General features: G+C 46.5%; 1 protein-coding gene across 1 annotated transcript in view; it reads left to right on the plus strand.

Annotated features, from left to right (window-relative positions):
* Positions 1-668: 668 nt before the first annotated feature.
* lzts2a (leucine zipper, putative tumor suppressor 2a) overlaps positions 669-16177 on the plus strand; it is a 40755-nt gene continuing 25246 nt past the window's right edge. The window contains exon 1 of the mRNA XM_076018496.1: positions 669-948. The gene's annotated coding sequence lies outside the window, so the exon portion shown is untranslated. The remainder of the gene's footprint in view (positions 949-16177) is intronic.

Genomic DNA, 16177 nt, shown 5'->3' on the forward strand with positions numbered 1-16177 from the left:
ATAATAATAATAATAATAATAATAATAATATATATATATATATATATATATATATATATTTTTTTTTAATCAGTTTTCAGCAGACGTGTTACACGTTGTACCAACATGAGAAGTTTAAACTGTGCAGTATTTATACTGATGTCATCATAATGTCTGACTACTATAGTTGGCCCACTAATACTACAAATCCCAGAATGCTCTGCTGGTATTCTGGCAGACTATTTACTTTAACATTCTATATTTAACGTTTTCTTTATGCACTTCCTAGTTTATTTTTTATTTTATTTTTTTCATGTGTTTTTCATTTGAAGTTCGATTTTGCATGAGTGCAATATGAAGTAATTTTTGTATGGCATTAAACTCTGTTGTCGCTGTTCCATATTCAGTGTAAAGAGGTTCACTGTCATATATAGAGGAAGATTTGTTTTCAATAAATAACAATGTCGGCCCGCCTCATTGCCCACGTTTCAAAATTTGGCCCCACTGTGTGTTTGAGTTCGACACCCCTGGCGTAAACAATAGTATTTGTCAACTCCACGTGATGCCCTAAACATCCTGGCGGAGGATTTGCGTCATCGCTCGTTGGTTGGAGCCCCCCCTAGCGGACCCCTGCGCCCTTCCTTCTCTCGGTCCTTCACACCCGGAGCAGAGAGTCAGTCATCCCGCCCGACCGCCCGCCCGGCAGAGAGCAGCGGACCGGCCTCTGTCGATGAGGCGACCGAACGCACGCAGCAGCAGCAACAGCAACAGCGACAGAAGCTGCGGAGCGACTGCGAGGATCAGCCGAGAACTCGCTCCAGTCCGGGACAAGGAGGAGGGACAGAGGGTCCACACGCAGCGAGAGGAGAGACGGAGGGAGACTGGTTTCCTGTCTTGTACTGCTTCTGGGGGAAAAAGTTGGATGCGTTTAATGTTGAAGGAAATATGGCCGTGAACATCCTGCCCGAGGTGAGTGGAAGGCGCAGCGCGCACCAGTGATTGTTTTTCTGTATCATGTGCTGCACAAAAAGTCGTGTTTTTGTGCAGCAGCAGCAGCCGCCGCCGCAACGTTCGTTGAAGTTAGCGGGCTTGTTGAAGGAGCTTTGTTTGTTTTTTTCGTCTCGCTTGGTTTCAAGATTCACCGCTGTTCATTCGAGTTGAGAAGTCACGTATGTATTCATTAAAGCCGTAGTTTATATAGGTCTACGTCATAACGGGGCTCAATTATAGTGTTTGGTGACGCTGTCACAAGTGTGTGTGTGTGTGTGTGTGTGTGTGTGTGTGTGTGTGTGTGTGTGTGTGTGTGTGTGTGTGTGTGTGTGTGTGTCGCCTAGTGCACATGACTGATCACTTATTGATTGTTTGACTTGTATGAGTGATCGAAAGATTAACTGGGCAGTTAAAAGCAGTCTGGATTATTCCCGTCATCCATTTGTTTGATGTGAATTTAGTTGTTTTCCCTTCAGTGACAAGAGTTATGGCAATAAATGCACGTTTGTGTGTGTGTGTGTGTGTGAGAGAGAGAGAGAGAGAGCTTGTGTGTGTTTATCTCCATCCAGCTGTTTCAGTGATTGAAGTTTGCGTTGGAATTTTCTCTTTCTCACTCACACACACACCCACGCGCGCTCACACGCAGGCTCTTGTTTTGGCAATTGTCTGCTTTGATTTCCGCGAGTAAAAATGTGATTAAAAAGCAAAGGTCAAGCAACGAGGGGGAAGACCTCGCTGCCGTTTGTCCCCTCGAGCCCTCGAGGCACACTTTAATGTATTGATGCGTTCGAAGTTCAACAGGAAATGCCCGGGGTCTTATTAGACCATAAATAATCCGCCCGCAGGTGGAACGGAAATATAAATGCCTGAGGTCCTCTCTCCGCCTCCTGGAGAACACAGTCCACCCACCAGCGGTACTGGAGGACCCTCCATCATCCTGCCCTGTCACCAAAGCGCAGGATGGGGTAGGGGGAGTCTGGGGTTGGGGGGGGGGGGTGCAATGGAGGAGGTTGGGCAGTAGTGAAGAGATAGAGAGAGATGACAACCAACTGTCGGCCTATCAAGATTGCAGCAGCAGCTCCAGTGGTGGAGAAAATTTTTTAAATCACAGAAAATCCTCCACAAGACACAGGACGGGAGCCGTTCTGAGAAGATCCATAGGAGGAGATGGTGGTCAATGGTTCTTTTGATAGCACGCACCCCAAGCCCCCTCCACCCTCGAGTCTCGCTCTTTGTTATGCTCAGCATTTCCGTTCTGTGTGCCAACAAAACCGAAAAAAACTGGAACGCAGCTCCAGGCGCTGCCTGCGCAGCAACTGATGCACATCTGCCACGCGAGCGCCTGCCTGCCTGCCTGCCTGCCTGCCTGCCTGCCTGCCTGCCTGCCTGCCTGCCTGCCTGCCTGCCTTCCTCCAAAGACGACCGTAACGTCATGGACGTGACCTTCTGCGAGGATGAGGAAGAAAAAATAAGTAGAAAGAGGGGGGTCGGGGAAATGGAGCTTCTGCATCTTAATTTGCTCTTTAGATAATCCCTCGGCTGAAAATAGCACGTAAATGTGCGTGCGCAAGGGAGCACATCTGCGCACATCTGCGCACTCTGCGCGCACTCTTACGCAACAAATGAAAATAAAATCCAGCACGGGCCAGCGCGCCATCGTGGCGCATCCCGCATAAGACATAGATAGGGAGAGACGTCTCGTCCCGCACCTGCGAGACCTCAAATCAACCAAATGCCTCTGCAGTTGTTAAAATCTCCAAAAATCGAGAACCAGTTGTCAAATTAACTGACTCTTTTTACCAACCAATGGTAGCACCTGAAATGAACAGAAAAAATAACCACCCCCAGCTCCAACGCACAGTCAAGCGCTGGTCATCACAGGTGTGAAAGCAATTTTTTAATTGGAACATATTTTGATGCTTAAATGATAAAATATTGCTGTCTATAATTGCAAAAATAATTCAAACTGTTCTACTAAATTAGCCTCAACGGCAGTCACAGCAGCAGAGGCATCAGCAGCAGCGGAAGCAGCAGCAGCAGCAGCCATCTGGTGGTGGGACGATGACGGATTGCCATTTTGATTTTTGCAGCAGTGGCGGGCCGATGACGGCAGCGTTAATGGGCATGATTAAAGACGCGCATGTTTGCATATTTAATTAATCGCCGGCCACTGATGATGTAACGCGACCACCCCCACCGCTCCTCCTGCTCCCCCGGCAGGCTTACACAACAGCGGCTTCACCTCACGCTGGTCTGAAATGTCACTGTAGGCCTGACGGGGACAACAAACCTGTTATTTTCGCTCCCCTTTTTATTATTTTTTTGCACTTTGCAACGTTAACAGCTTCTGTGTGGAAGCCTGAGAGGAGCCTCGAGGGGGGAATCCTCTTTGTCTCCTTCCATAAATTCCTGTTTCATGTTGGAAAATATGTCGGGCCAAGCAGGTCTGTTTGATGTTAGTCTGCAGGTCAGCGTGTTTTCACCATCCCCACCGCCTCCTCCCATTCTGTCGTGGATTTTTTGCGGTTCTGATATAACTCTGCCTTGATGTTTCCTAACCGCAAGAGCATCATTGAGATTTACATCACAGTTTTTTTTCTTCTTTTTATCCCCCCCCCCTACTGTTAGCCCATTAAAACGGGACAAGAGCAAGAGCTCAGCAGGGAGGGAGGCAAGCTGTCAGTCACACACACACACACAGAAACAGGCAGATCCACGCACCAACACAGCGATGAGCCCTGTATGTGAAACAGTAATTAGGAGGCTCCTTGGTTCACAGTGACCTCTCTTCTCTCCACTTTTGAAGGCTCCTTCACTCCGAGTGGAGCTGCAGCGTCGCTAATGGCTCCACTTCAACTGCGTTGTCGTTTTCAAAGTCATTCGTTTTGTGTCCCGGAGCGGATTAATTTTGTTTGCTGCCAGAGAGAATTCAAACGTGCAATCTTTCCATCATTGGCTCTTGATAGCCTGGATGGATGAATGGATGGATGGATGGATTGATGGATGGATGGATGGATGGATGGATGGATGGTGCTGTCGGCAGCGGCGTAATGTTTCGCGCATCAGACGGCTTTGCAGTCTTGGAATGTGGGATGCTGCGAAATATTCTGAGACATCATTAATCGTGTTTGGCTTGAATAGCATAAGGATCGCATTTCTGTCTGGAATTAATGGATTCCCAGATTTAAAATGTGTGTGGTGGGGGGGACATCCTCATTAAATATTGATTTACTTCTGAAGATTTTTCATCATTCAGATACTCAGACTGCTGAAGTTATTGATTGAGTTTTAAAGATAAAGCAGCACTGATTAGAAAAAAAAGGGTGCAGCAGATTATCTGACCATGTATTTGACCCCGCTTCTATCTCTTTTTAATTCCCTTCTTCAAACTGAAAACTTTTCCTATGACGGACACATAACTGCAACTCTCTCTCAACCGTTTATGTGGCTGTTTGATGGAAGAAAAATGTCTCAAGGTTTGTTTTTTTTTCATTGTTCTTTATCCATTTTCGTTTTTCATCTGACCTTTTATAAAACTCGGCCAACATAATAATGAGAGAGCTGCTGCAAGCCCGTATCACATGAGGTGAGGAGCTGCAGCAGCTCACCGAGATGTCTTGTCTCGCATGTAGGGCTGCGACAATTCCTCGGGTAATTACAAAAAATAATCGAGGAATTTCATCTGCCTTGAGGCGTCGTTTAATTAAATTTAAAGCTCGCACGGACTCTTTTTTAGTGTGACACGACAAGGTTCCTGTCACAGTGCAAATCGTGAGAAGACGTAAGCGGTCTTTCGGCAACGGTACCATGAGCCGCGCGGTTTTTCACGCTGCCGGGACGCCTCTGAAACGCGCCGGCGTCGCGTCTGGTGTGAACTTGCAGGCTTTGATTACTCGATGAATCGATGGAATATTCGATTGAATAATCGATGCAGCCCTACTTGCATATTTATCGTATTCATCAGCACCAAGGTGCTGCTGTGCACACTCGGACTTGGACCCCTTATAGTCAGTGGCCTTTCGGTCTCAGCCCGTCATTACCATCTCCTCTGCCAAGTTGACATCAACAGATTTATAAAAACAGTAAAGTGAACCAAGACGACCAGAACCCCTCCTCAACTTTAAAAGCAAAACTCAAGACGCGGCTCAATTAAACTCCTGATGGACTCTGGATTCTGCTGCGGCAGGTGAGGAAGACCCCCGCCTTCCCTCCTCCCCCGCATCCCGGATCCCCCCCCCGAGAGCCTCCCTGACAGTCTGTAAGGAGAAACGGGATCGATGAGGAGACGAGCGAGTCGGTGCGTAATGGACATTCGTGCAGATCCCATCAGAAGCGGGAGCGCCGGCCGCTAGCGCAGCCGCTCTGAAGGCCGTTGGAGGGGGACGACGATCCTGCTTTGTAAATCCTCGTCGGGGGCCTCGCTCGCCACACATGGGAGCAGTTTTTTACCCATTTGAAGCCCCCTCCTCCCCCTTCTCCCCATCTTTATTTTCACTTTGTTTCTCCTTCCGAGGAGAAGGTAAAGTGGGCTCATATGTCACCAGGCGTCACTCGGATGCTGTCGGGGAGGTGGAGAGGGGTCGGTGGGGGCGCTGATGTATGGGGAACGAAATGGGCAGTGCTGAAACAGCAGACCACACAGGCACACACACACACACACACACACACACACACACAAGATTGATGGGCGACGCGAGCACTCGGCCCCAGGATCGGCGCTCGCTGCTCCGGATGCAGACCAACGGTTTCGTCGACGCCTCCTGTTGGCCGCAGTCTGCAGGGCCAATTGTTGTCGTTGCTGTTGTTATTAAAGCCATTCTGAACGCTGGGACTCGCGCGTCGGGAGACATTCCTTCTTTTTCCCAGCCTGAAACCAGAGAGCCGAGTCTCCCCTCTCCTCCCCGGGAGAGGATCTCTGCATGGGACTTAAACAATGCCATGTGTCCTCGCCATTGATTTAGCTGTTTGTGGATTTGCCGCGTATTGGATACACGATTAGTGCCAGCAAGCCGAACATGAATTATTGATCCACTTTAAAAGCCCCCTCTTGGTTTTGTTTGGCTGTGATTCCCAGTTGGTCCCCCCACCCCTTTTTTTTTTGATTTTTGAAGACGCCTCAGATTCATTTTGCCCCCTTTTTCCCACATTTTTTTCCCCCTCCGGCTTCGCCTCAAACGCCTCGCTCAGCAGAATTAACCGGGTCTCGCGCGCAAGCGGCGGCTAGCCCCGCAGCTAATAACATAAGCAAGGATCTGTTGATGCCCAGTTGTTTGGACATGTGTCTGATTTAGAGATTAGACGCTCCTCCGCCTCCCCCCCGACACCCCCACATCCCAGCGTCTTGGCCGGGTACTTCCTCCTCAGCCGAGCGAAGCCAGCGCGATGGCTCCGTCTGCCAGATGACCCCCTGGCAAAAAAAATACGTACCACGCGGCGCCCTTCCCCCCTCCAGCCCCCCTTCCTGTATCAGCTGACGAGCCCGGCGGAGCGAAGACGGAGGGAGGGATTGAGGGAGAGTCTGGGAAGTTTTAGCCATGAGATAGTGTTTACATCTTGACCCCAGCCTCTCGGTGCATACCATGCTCTCCAGACTGGAACTATGGGATTTATCCCTCCGCTTTTAATTGCTGCCAGATGTTTCCCCTCATCTTCCTCCATCTCTTTCTTTCTCTCACTCTCACATACTCACATGTTGGGCCCCGATGTTCCCAGAATTCTTTCGGGAACTTCTGGGATGGCGTCCCAGACGTGGTCTTGGTTTACACCCACCAACCCTCCGGGCCCGAGCCAGCCCCCGTCCCTCCACAGTGCCGTTCCGGCCCCGTTGCCAGGACTAGGCTGGCGGGGAAGATCGTCCTTGCCGCCTATGAAACTTTTGGCAGAACCGGGTGGCATTTCTCTTTTTTTCACACAGAGGCTCAGACGAACAGAGCTGCATCTTGTTTGCGCCGGCGTGTCTCAGAGGATTGGCCGCGGAAGATTTTTTGTTCATCCTCCGAGTGAGTTTTCACCAAAACATTTTTTTGGGGGTGGTTGGAAATTGCGGCTGAAGGAGATGAAGGGGGTGTTTTGTCTTCTCACTCATCAGCAGAAAAGTTAAATCCAGCCCTGAGTTATGACATACAGTGCAAGTATGTGTGTGTGTGTGTGTGTGCCTGGTTGAATTTTAAATGACATACACAATGAGTCCAGTGTGACTCTTTCACATGAGCGCGTCCTCAAGCTTCCCTCAGCATCCCTCTGTCATCCGACGTTCAAAAGATGCTTTGTCCAATCAGCTTTTGAGACTCATATTCCTTATTATCAGACTGGATCAGTGTGAAGCTGTTTGGGGGTCTTGCCCCCCCTCCTTTCCCCCTACTCGCCCAGACAAGGACAGAAGTAGGTCAAAGTTTAGTGGAGCGTCCTGTCTGAAGGGGGGGCTGGGGTGGAGTGCAACTATTTAATAACCTCAAGCAATAATCCGCTGCAACATCAAGACAAAGGTTGTTGCCAAGTTGTTGTGTTATTCAAGTAAACTGCGTTTGTATTGTTTAATTGGACATTTTAGTCCAATTTTTTTTAAAAACTTGACTAAAAAAAACCCCAACTTAAACGTCTGAACAGATCTGTTCAGACTCTGTGATGGCACAAAGGGTATCAGTGCCCTTTGTGACATCACAGAGGTGCGATTTCCAGAACCCTGAACCTCCTGAAGGATGGAAGGACTTTTTTTCAGACTCGAGAAACATGTTTTTTTCAGGAAAAAAAGCCTCTTTTCTAAGACCTATAATTGAATGGTGTCAGACATAATAATTTCATAGAACTTAAAGATGGGCCCCTTAATCCTTCTTTTGTCGCAGAGGACCTGAATCCTGAACAGCAAACAGTTGGGTTTCTTTTTCACAGTATTTTTAAAGGACAAACTACTGATTTAAAAGAAATGCAGGAAGAAATTTGTTGCGTTTTCAAAGAAAGGCAACAATTGAGACCGAAGTGCTCCACCAGGTGGGAAGATGAACTGCAGCTGTGTTTGTCTCCCTCTACACTCAGCAGTTAACAACAGTGTTGATGTTCCTGCGCCAGTGTCCTGAAAGCACTTGAAGTAGCCTCGAACAGAAAAATCATGTGAAGCGAGCAGAAAGCTGACATGTGATGTGTCCTCATGAGCAGACTCTGGCCTCGCTGACCCCCCCGAGGATTACACACCTCGGCAGATTAGGCTGTCTGGGTTGAGAGGGCACCAGGTTGCACCGAGTCAGACTGTCGGCTGGAGAGGACGGGGGCCAGACCGGACAGGTGGGCGGGGTCTTAAATCCAAACTACCGTTGAAGTTTTTCCACTTTGTATCCTCGGTTTACCTCTGCGACGAAACTATTTAAAAATTCTGTCAACAGAAAGTGATTTATTTTCTTAACTGGCTGGACCCTTTTTGGACTTTTTTTTTACAATTTTTTTCTTAAACTGAGCAGCAGGTTGACCTTGTCCGCCGTTGCGGAAAACAGTCGAGGCAACATCAGGACTCCAGTGATTTGAACTAATAATTTAAGGGCCACTTTTTTCCCTTCAGCTTTACATATTAGGGTTGCCAAGGTTAGAAAACAGGGTTTTCAGAGGTGGAACTTTTCAGTCCTCGGGTTCAGCTGAGCTCCAGCAGTAATCTGGTGTGAGTTCTGGACCTAAGATGAAAGTCTGAGAAAAATATTGTCCCTCTAATGCACATTATTTTTGTGCAAGTCATTAGCTTTTCTGTATTTTTATTCTAAAATTCAGCTGCTTGGCTTGGCCCTGTGCTGTTGTCCTCGCTGGCTCCCCTGCTCAACTGTTTGACTGCCTTTTTCATTTCAAAACTATTTCTGATCAGTTCTTCTTCCATGTTGCCATTATCCAAGGGAAATCACACGATGATCAGCAAGATTTGGTTTAAGATTTAGAGATAAAATATGAAATACACTACCAGTCAAAAGTTTGGACACATACTTCTGGTTTAATGTTTTTTTTTTTTCATTTTCATGACTGTTGTAGATTAGGTCACTCGAGGCATCAAAACTATGATTAAACACATATGGAATATGTATTAAACAAAAAAGTGTGAAATAACTCAAACAAGTTTTATATTTTTGGTGATCTAGAATTGCCACCCTTCATATAAGATATATATAACATAACATATTTAGGTATTTAACTTTTTTTTCCACATGAATCCACATATCTTGGTCATACATTTGATGTCTTCAGTATGTGTCTACAGTGTAGAAAGTAGTAAAGATAAAGAAGAAGCAGGTGTGCCCAAGCTTTTGACTGATAGTGTACGTGTGTGAGTTAGGAATGAGCTTCGACAATCACGTGCTGAAATCTACATTTGTAACATTTCAGATCTTGTGTTATGGTTTGTTATGAATGACAAAGAGACTTTATGTCAAGTGGCTTCAGGTTTCGACTCCCGTTACGTAAGCGAGCGAAGTGAAGAACTCCCAAGCTGTTGCGATGAGGATGAGATGAGGTCTTGCCGATCAGAACCGCAAATTTTATAGGTCATCTGCTGCATCCCTCCTCACACCCCCCAACCCGTTACGACCGGGCGCGAGCCCACCTGGGGCGGGGGTTTGGTGGCGGGCTAAGTTTTAAAACGTGTCCGCGCTCCAGTGTCAAAGATCAAGCAGATTAAGGTGAAGACGGAGCAGGTTTGGAAAAGTGGCAGATGCAAATGAAATGAGGCCAGTGTCATCCAGTCTCATTCTCAGCGCAGGGTTGGGAGGGGATTAGCCTCGCTTACATAACTGCCCCCCCCCCCACCCCCCCAACATACACACACACATACACACTCTTTTTAACTAGCCCGTCTCCCCCCTTCCTATTTGCCCCTCATCCCTTACTTTTTAAGAGCCCGACGATTGTCAGTCCTGCATTGATTTCCTCCAATATTTTGGATTGTGTTTGTTGTCGAGAGCACTGCAAAAACGAGCAACGTTGATCCGAATCAGAATCAGAGACACGTTTATTGCCAAGTAGGTTTTACATTTAGAAGGAATTTACTTTTGTGTAGTAGAAAAACACAACAGCAGTGCAAAAAAAAAAAAGAACAGCTAACTATACTAAATATATAAACATATAAAAATATATGTACAGGAGAGATAAAATTAACAAATTACAAATTTACAAAATAGCAGACATAATAAAATATGATGTGCAACATTAGACTGTTGTGCAAAGAAATTTGTGTGTGTGTGTGTGTGGGGGGGGGAAATGGAACTATTTATGAGTACAGTTGGGGATGGGAAGAAGCTCTTCATGTTGATGGTGGCAAAGGAGGGAAGGAGGCGGATGGATCCGGCCGAGGTGAAAGCTGTGGAGAAAAGAGGCAGAGGCTAATAAGAAAAAAAAAATGTCTCCAGATCTGCAGCGGAAAGAGGAGAAAGGGGGTTAGTGTTGGGGGTTGGTTCGGTCTATTTATAGTTTATCCCTCTGGTTGGGTGAGACCGCCCGGCCCCGCGCTGCGCTGTTTAGCATCTGTGTCTGTCGACATCAGCAGCACACACACACACTTAAAGCGATTTTACACCGAGGTTCGCTCATCTCGATGCGTTTTTATGTTATTATATACATTCCTCCTGACCTTTGCCACTTACAGAACAGGTACGAGAGATCTAAAACAATTTGACAGCGTGTGTGCGCGCGCGCGTGTTCATGTGAGGCCGAAAAGCGTGTCTGACTTAAAATATGCTGTGCAACTCTGGATAAATTGCTTGTCACTCTGCTCACTAGATGAAAAGATTGTCTTCTGTGGCAAATGGTGGCACTTCAGAGAGCAAATTAAAAGGCGGAGTCAAACACACACACATATACACACCAGCTTGCTACCCGATTGTACTCTTTAATTGCGAGAATTAATTAAATCTCGCCACTGCGTCCGTCCTTCAGCGTTCCTTTGACGTGCCTCCTTTGTTCCTCGCTCACATTTGCATTTTCTGAGGCTCTTTTTTTTATTTCGGGACTCGCCACAAACACGCAGCTGCGATGAAGGGATGGTCGTACGTGTTTAGGAGAGAGACACGCGCTTGCCTCAACTGCCTCACTTAGTGAAAGTGTTTTGTTTTTTTTCCCCGCACCTGCTGTACTTAACGCCCACACACGCTCAAGCTAACTTGGTCACAGCGCTGACTCATCATTCAAATGTCCCATATTAGTCAAAATGGTTCCACTTCAGTCAATTTCAGAGTGCCTGGTGTTTGAGTTCTTGGTTTTCTTGACTTACTTTATTCTTCACTTCATTTGCTTTGGAATCAGCCCTTTGTGACGTCGCACCAGACGACCTGCAGCGGACCTGTTTGTGTCGCCTTCCAAACATGTGGAATATTCAACAAAGCATCAGTTTCAGTTGGAAACTCCCACTTGGTGTGTTTTTGCTGGAGGCTGTAAACATATTTTTAGAGACTCACCTGCCGCCACTTTCTTAGTTTCTGCAGACTAGCAAACTGTAACAAATGAAGTTGTGTTTTCAGTTGTGTTTTAGGTCGTAGCATCATGGATATTTAATTTTTCTTTTCTTTTTTTTTTTGTATTGTCAGTGATGTAGATGGGAATTGCTTGAGCGGAAGCGCTCAGCCGTTAGCTAAAGGCCTGCTAGGACAGGGGCCAGTTACTGTAAAGGTTCCTGGGTGATTCATGGAACCCTCTCTGGGTTCCACAGGACCTCATTTGTTCGTTCAGTCGCTGCCCTCTACCCCCACCACCACCACCACCTCACCGCTCCGCCAGTTCCAACGAACACACAGTTACTGTGGCGCGTACAGACACATATTCATGAGCACTTTATTTCGTTTTTTGACCAAACAGACCTTGTTTATTGTTGGAAGTACCCAACGGAGATGAATTTATTAAATCTGGAAATGGCCATAAGAGGCCCCTTTAAAGGTTATCTACACATTGTACCAAAATTAGTTTTTCTGACTTGAGAATTGTAAGTTGATATAGAAGAGCCACAAACAAACACAAACTCTCTTCCCCAATTCCCCAATTCGATAAAACCTCTGACCCTGACCGTCTTAGAAAATGCAATACAGCGGCTTGTTTTCGCCCTGTGACTGCTTACAAAACACGTCCTTGTAGTGTGCCGTCATGGTTTGGATGCTTCTGCTGTGGTCGTAATCCACCAAGAGGAAAATTTCCCTCCACAAACTCCTCACGTGGTTCGAACTTCTTGGGGCCTGACATTTGACAGGACTCCGATGCCAAAACACTTGACAGAAAACAGAGACGATTACAAAGTATGTTTGCAGCTGGACTTGCTGTCTTTTTTCCCCCCAACAGCTCTAAAATTTTTAAAACTACTGAGATTCATCCCGGGGTCGTTTAAAGGACCCCGACCTTTGCTTTCAGATCCAGTGGACTGCGATATGGAACTTCTTCTACGTGTACCAACACAGTTTCTTGTTTATTGACGATGCTCTAATATATCTCTAAATCCATATTTCTAGTGCTTTGTGTACTCGGATGATAAACCGCAGGCCGCGCTGAGGTCATGGGGCGACGTAACACGATAGCGACTGAAATATTTCAGTTACCCCCCGCCGGTGGGAGGCATGACACCGGCGCCTCTCTCTCCTGCTCTTCTTCTCCTCCTCTCACCTCTCTGTGCTCGGCGCAGAGCGGAGCGGAGCAGCGTTCAAGTGCAGCCAGATGCTGACAGACGCTTCAACCGTCTCCGACTTTTGCCCCGCGGCAGCTCTCGGTCTGCTGCGGAGGCGAGAACTAAAGGATCCGTGCATTGAAATGTACTTGAGTGAGGATAATACGAGAGGAGACGAAGTGTGTGTGTGTGTGTATGAAAGGAGGCGATTCATGTCCTCCAGACAGACAGACTGTTGCAACAACAGCAGCGGGCTGATGGAAGTGGAGATAGACAATAGCCCTGATAATGATTTCAGCTCCGGCTGAAGTTTTTCCGCACAATTTGTTGAATTATCCTCCCTTTTTTTTTTTTTTTGTCTATTAGGCGTTTAGTTGAAGCCTCCGCCCTCTACGCCCATGTCTCTTCTACTCCCCCACCTCCCTCTCTCTCTCTCTCACACACACACAGAGCCCTCATCAGTCTTAAAGCTGTCCTTGAATGTGCCAGCTCGCCCATATTTTCTGAGAAAATTCACAGCTGAAGATGACGGCAGTGCATCAGCTGCTGCTCTGGAGATCAGTTCCAGAGATAAATCTGACCCACCCACTCGCTGCTGCTGCCGCCGCTCCTGCTGCTGCCGCTCCCCCTCATGTCATCCTATCTAATCTGGCCACCGAGGACGGTGACCTAAGATGTGAAATCTAAGAGGAGCATTACAGGGGAGAGGGTATCGATTAGTCGTTTGACTGGAGGGAGGAGGGAGTCAGGCACTCGATGAGGTAATTCTGCTCTGGCACATGCCGGGGAACAGTTACTGGAGCAGTGTGTTTACAGCCAATTGAATTATCTTCATACTCTTCTCCACCCTCGGGTTTGACTTCAACATGCTTGTTTTAAAAACAAAAACAAAGAACAAAACAGTTTTATCGTCGCCAATCAAGATAGATGGAGTCTCTAGAACGCCAAAGGGAGGATGTGAAGTTTTAAATGAGACTTGAAAAGACATTTTAGATTTCATAATGATGTAATGCTCCTCTGAGGATTTGACTCTTGGTTTGGCACTAATGGACCTCGTTCATTCTTCTGCCATTTGGCTCTGGTCTCAGATTTCCATTGCAGCTTGTTGGAATAAGAAAAAAACTTTATTGCTTTGGACTGTTTATTTAGACATTTATTATTAGCTCATCTTTTTTTAATAATCAGTGAATACTTTGGGAAAGAGGTGCGAAACACATTTTATATCATGCATATCAAAATGATATTGAAGTTTCCGTCTCTGTCTAGAATAGATTCTAAAATAAAAAAGAACACGTTTGCAACAGGGAGTGAAAGTTCTGCATAGGAACAGAACGACCAGCTATGGAAATAATCCATTCCTTCCTTCGTGTTTGCTGTGACTACAAACTTTCCCTGAGCGTCAAATGACTTTTAATTGAGAACATCCTGCGAACATTCTGCATCAGCTTGTAAGCAGAAGCGCTGCCCTCTAGTGCTCCAAAGCGGATCTGCACTCAGCCTGACTGGTGCTCCAGGATGAAGAGCGGGGGGGTTGCAAGCTAACAGGAGTGGAGTTTTATATAAACACCAGAGACATGTGTCGGGGCAGAGCGGCCGGACGGAGCTCCCCCCCCCCCCAACCTATATGATGAATGGCCTCATTAATCACAGCCATTTGTCTTTGGGTTGTAAGTCTGGAGGTCAGTGATGAAATCCTGTTCTGTATCATAGCCAACGCTCCTCGGCTCTCTGTCTCTTCCTCGCCCAGCGCTGCACTCTGCCGCTACCAAAATTCCCGCTGACAAAGAGTCTGACACTAAAGGGGAGAATCATGTTTTATGGATGTGTGCTTACACAATGGCTGAAAAAAGTAGGCCAATCATCACACGGCCGTGTTGGAAGCAGCTTCCCGCCCTTTTGGAAATGTAGTGGCGGCAGTAGCAGCATCCAGCTCAGGTGGCGCGGGTGCTAAATAAGCAGACTGCTTTGTTTCCTGAAAGTGATTTTTTTCTTAAATCGTATTTAGGTGCTGTGTTACAGAACAAAACAGTGTTGGCAGGAAACAACTGAGGGTGTTCATTTTTCTTTTCTTTTCTTTTTTTTAACTTAATGACTACAAGACCAACAAAAATAATTATGTTGTGATCATTAAGTTTGTTGAGGCGACAAAGGCAAATAATTTGTTTGGACCCAGCTAACCAAATTAATATGCTGTATTTGTTTGTTTTGGACAATTTTTTATTTTTTTTGTGGAGACAATGACACATTTAGAGATGTTAATTTTCGAATTTTATGCAAACAGGACGAGCCAAAATACATCTCAATCTGAAATGTAGTTTATGCAGTTTGCATAATTAATGTGGACTATTTCTCTCTTTTTAATTATAGAAAGCTAAAGGGACATTTTTTTTAAATAAACCACATCAAGTGATGCTGTTTGGCCAGAGGGTACAAGTTCTTCTTTTTCTTCTGTTTGTTGATTGATAAGAACTTAAACTGCAAGCCACCTGCTGTTTTACTGTTGAAGTTCTTTATTGTGTATTTCCATTCTGGTCTTTTCCTATTTATACCTTCTTACCAGTGATCACACTCACCACAACGTTTCTTTGACCCATTTAATCCATTAAAACTGTCTGGGAAATGTGTCTAACTTGTGTCTCGCATGTTTTTAATGTCTCTGCCAGTCTGTGAGAAATAATGAATAAAATGCGCCCTTATTGTGCCACAGTCACCTTGCTGCAGATTTAGCCACGCCTTTTTGTGTGACGCCAGCGACTTTGTCCTTCTTCCTTTTTCCACTCCGACTAAAACGCTGCCGAGAGCCTGAAGTCAAACAATAACCTGAAACGAGACGACGGAGACCGCGAGTGAAATCAGCCTCACATAATGGGCCGTATAAAAGTCGTTGCAGCTCAAACTGAAAGTCAATTCTACGGCGAGCGACTCAGCAATATGCTGCCGTGGCTGTGTAATCTATCCAGCAGCGGTGATCTAAAGGATTAAAAATCTCCATCTAATCTGCACCCAGGGGTTCGCATCAGCCCATCATACAGTGCGAGATGTCATTTCCTGATTAGAGATGACGTGTGTGTGTGTGTGTGTGTGTGTGTGTGTGTGTGTGTGTGTGTGTGTGTGTGTGTGTGTGTGTGTGTGTGTGTGTGTGTGATCGCGTGTGCATGTGTGTGTGTTCGCCAGAGATCATTCGAGATCCACAGGTCATGTCTTGCGGCGCTGTCGCCGGTTTTATGAAAATTAAAAGATGTAAAGCTGACCGCAGGCCGTCGCGGCTCACGCCCACATCTTTACGTGCGCGCACGCCAAACATTCGTGAGTCATTCAATATGGCCGTGTGCGACTGCCACACGCTCCATCACCATCGGAGCTCCGGCTCTAAGCCATTGTGACCGCTCCCTGCTCTCCCCTTTGACTTTAAAAGTGGGTGGGTGGTGAGATTGAAATAAAATTAACTTCCAGTGTTATTTTCCAAATGACATCCCCCCACTGTGCTCCCCTGGTGAATTCTCCGAGGGTGGGGTCTTGGCCATCTGGCCTCCAGAGAGGGCGACTCCCTGTTGGGACAGACTGATATCTTAACCTTCGGCCTCGTACCATCAGGACGTG

The sequence above is a fragment of the Nelusetta ayraudi genome, unplaced genomic scaffold (assembly GCF_046127955.1).
Source record: "Nelusetta ayraudi isolate G7.1 ecotype Tasmania unplaced genomic scaffold, CSIRO-AGI_Nayr_v1 ptg000008l, whole genome shotgun sequence".
Lineage (NCBI taxonomy): Eukaryota > Metazoa > Chordata > Actinopteri > Tetraodontiformes > Monacanthidae > Nelusetta > Nelusetta ayraudi.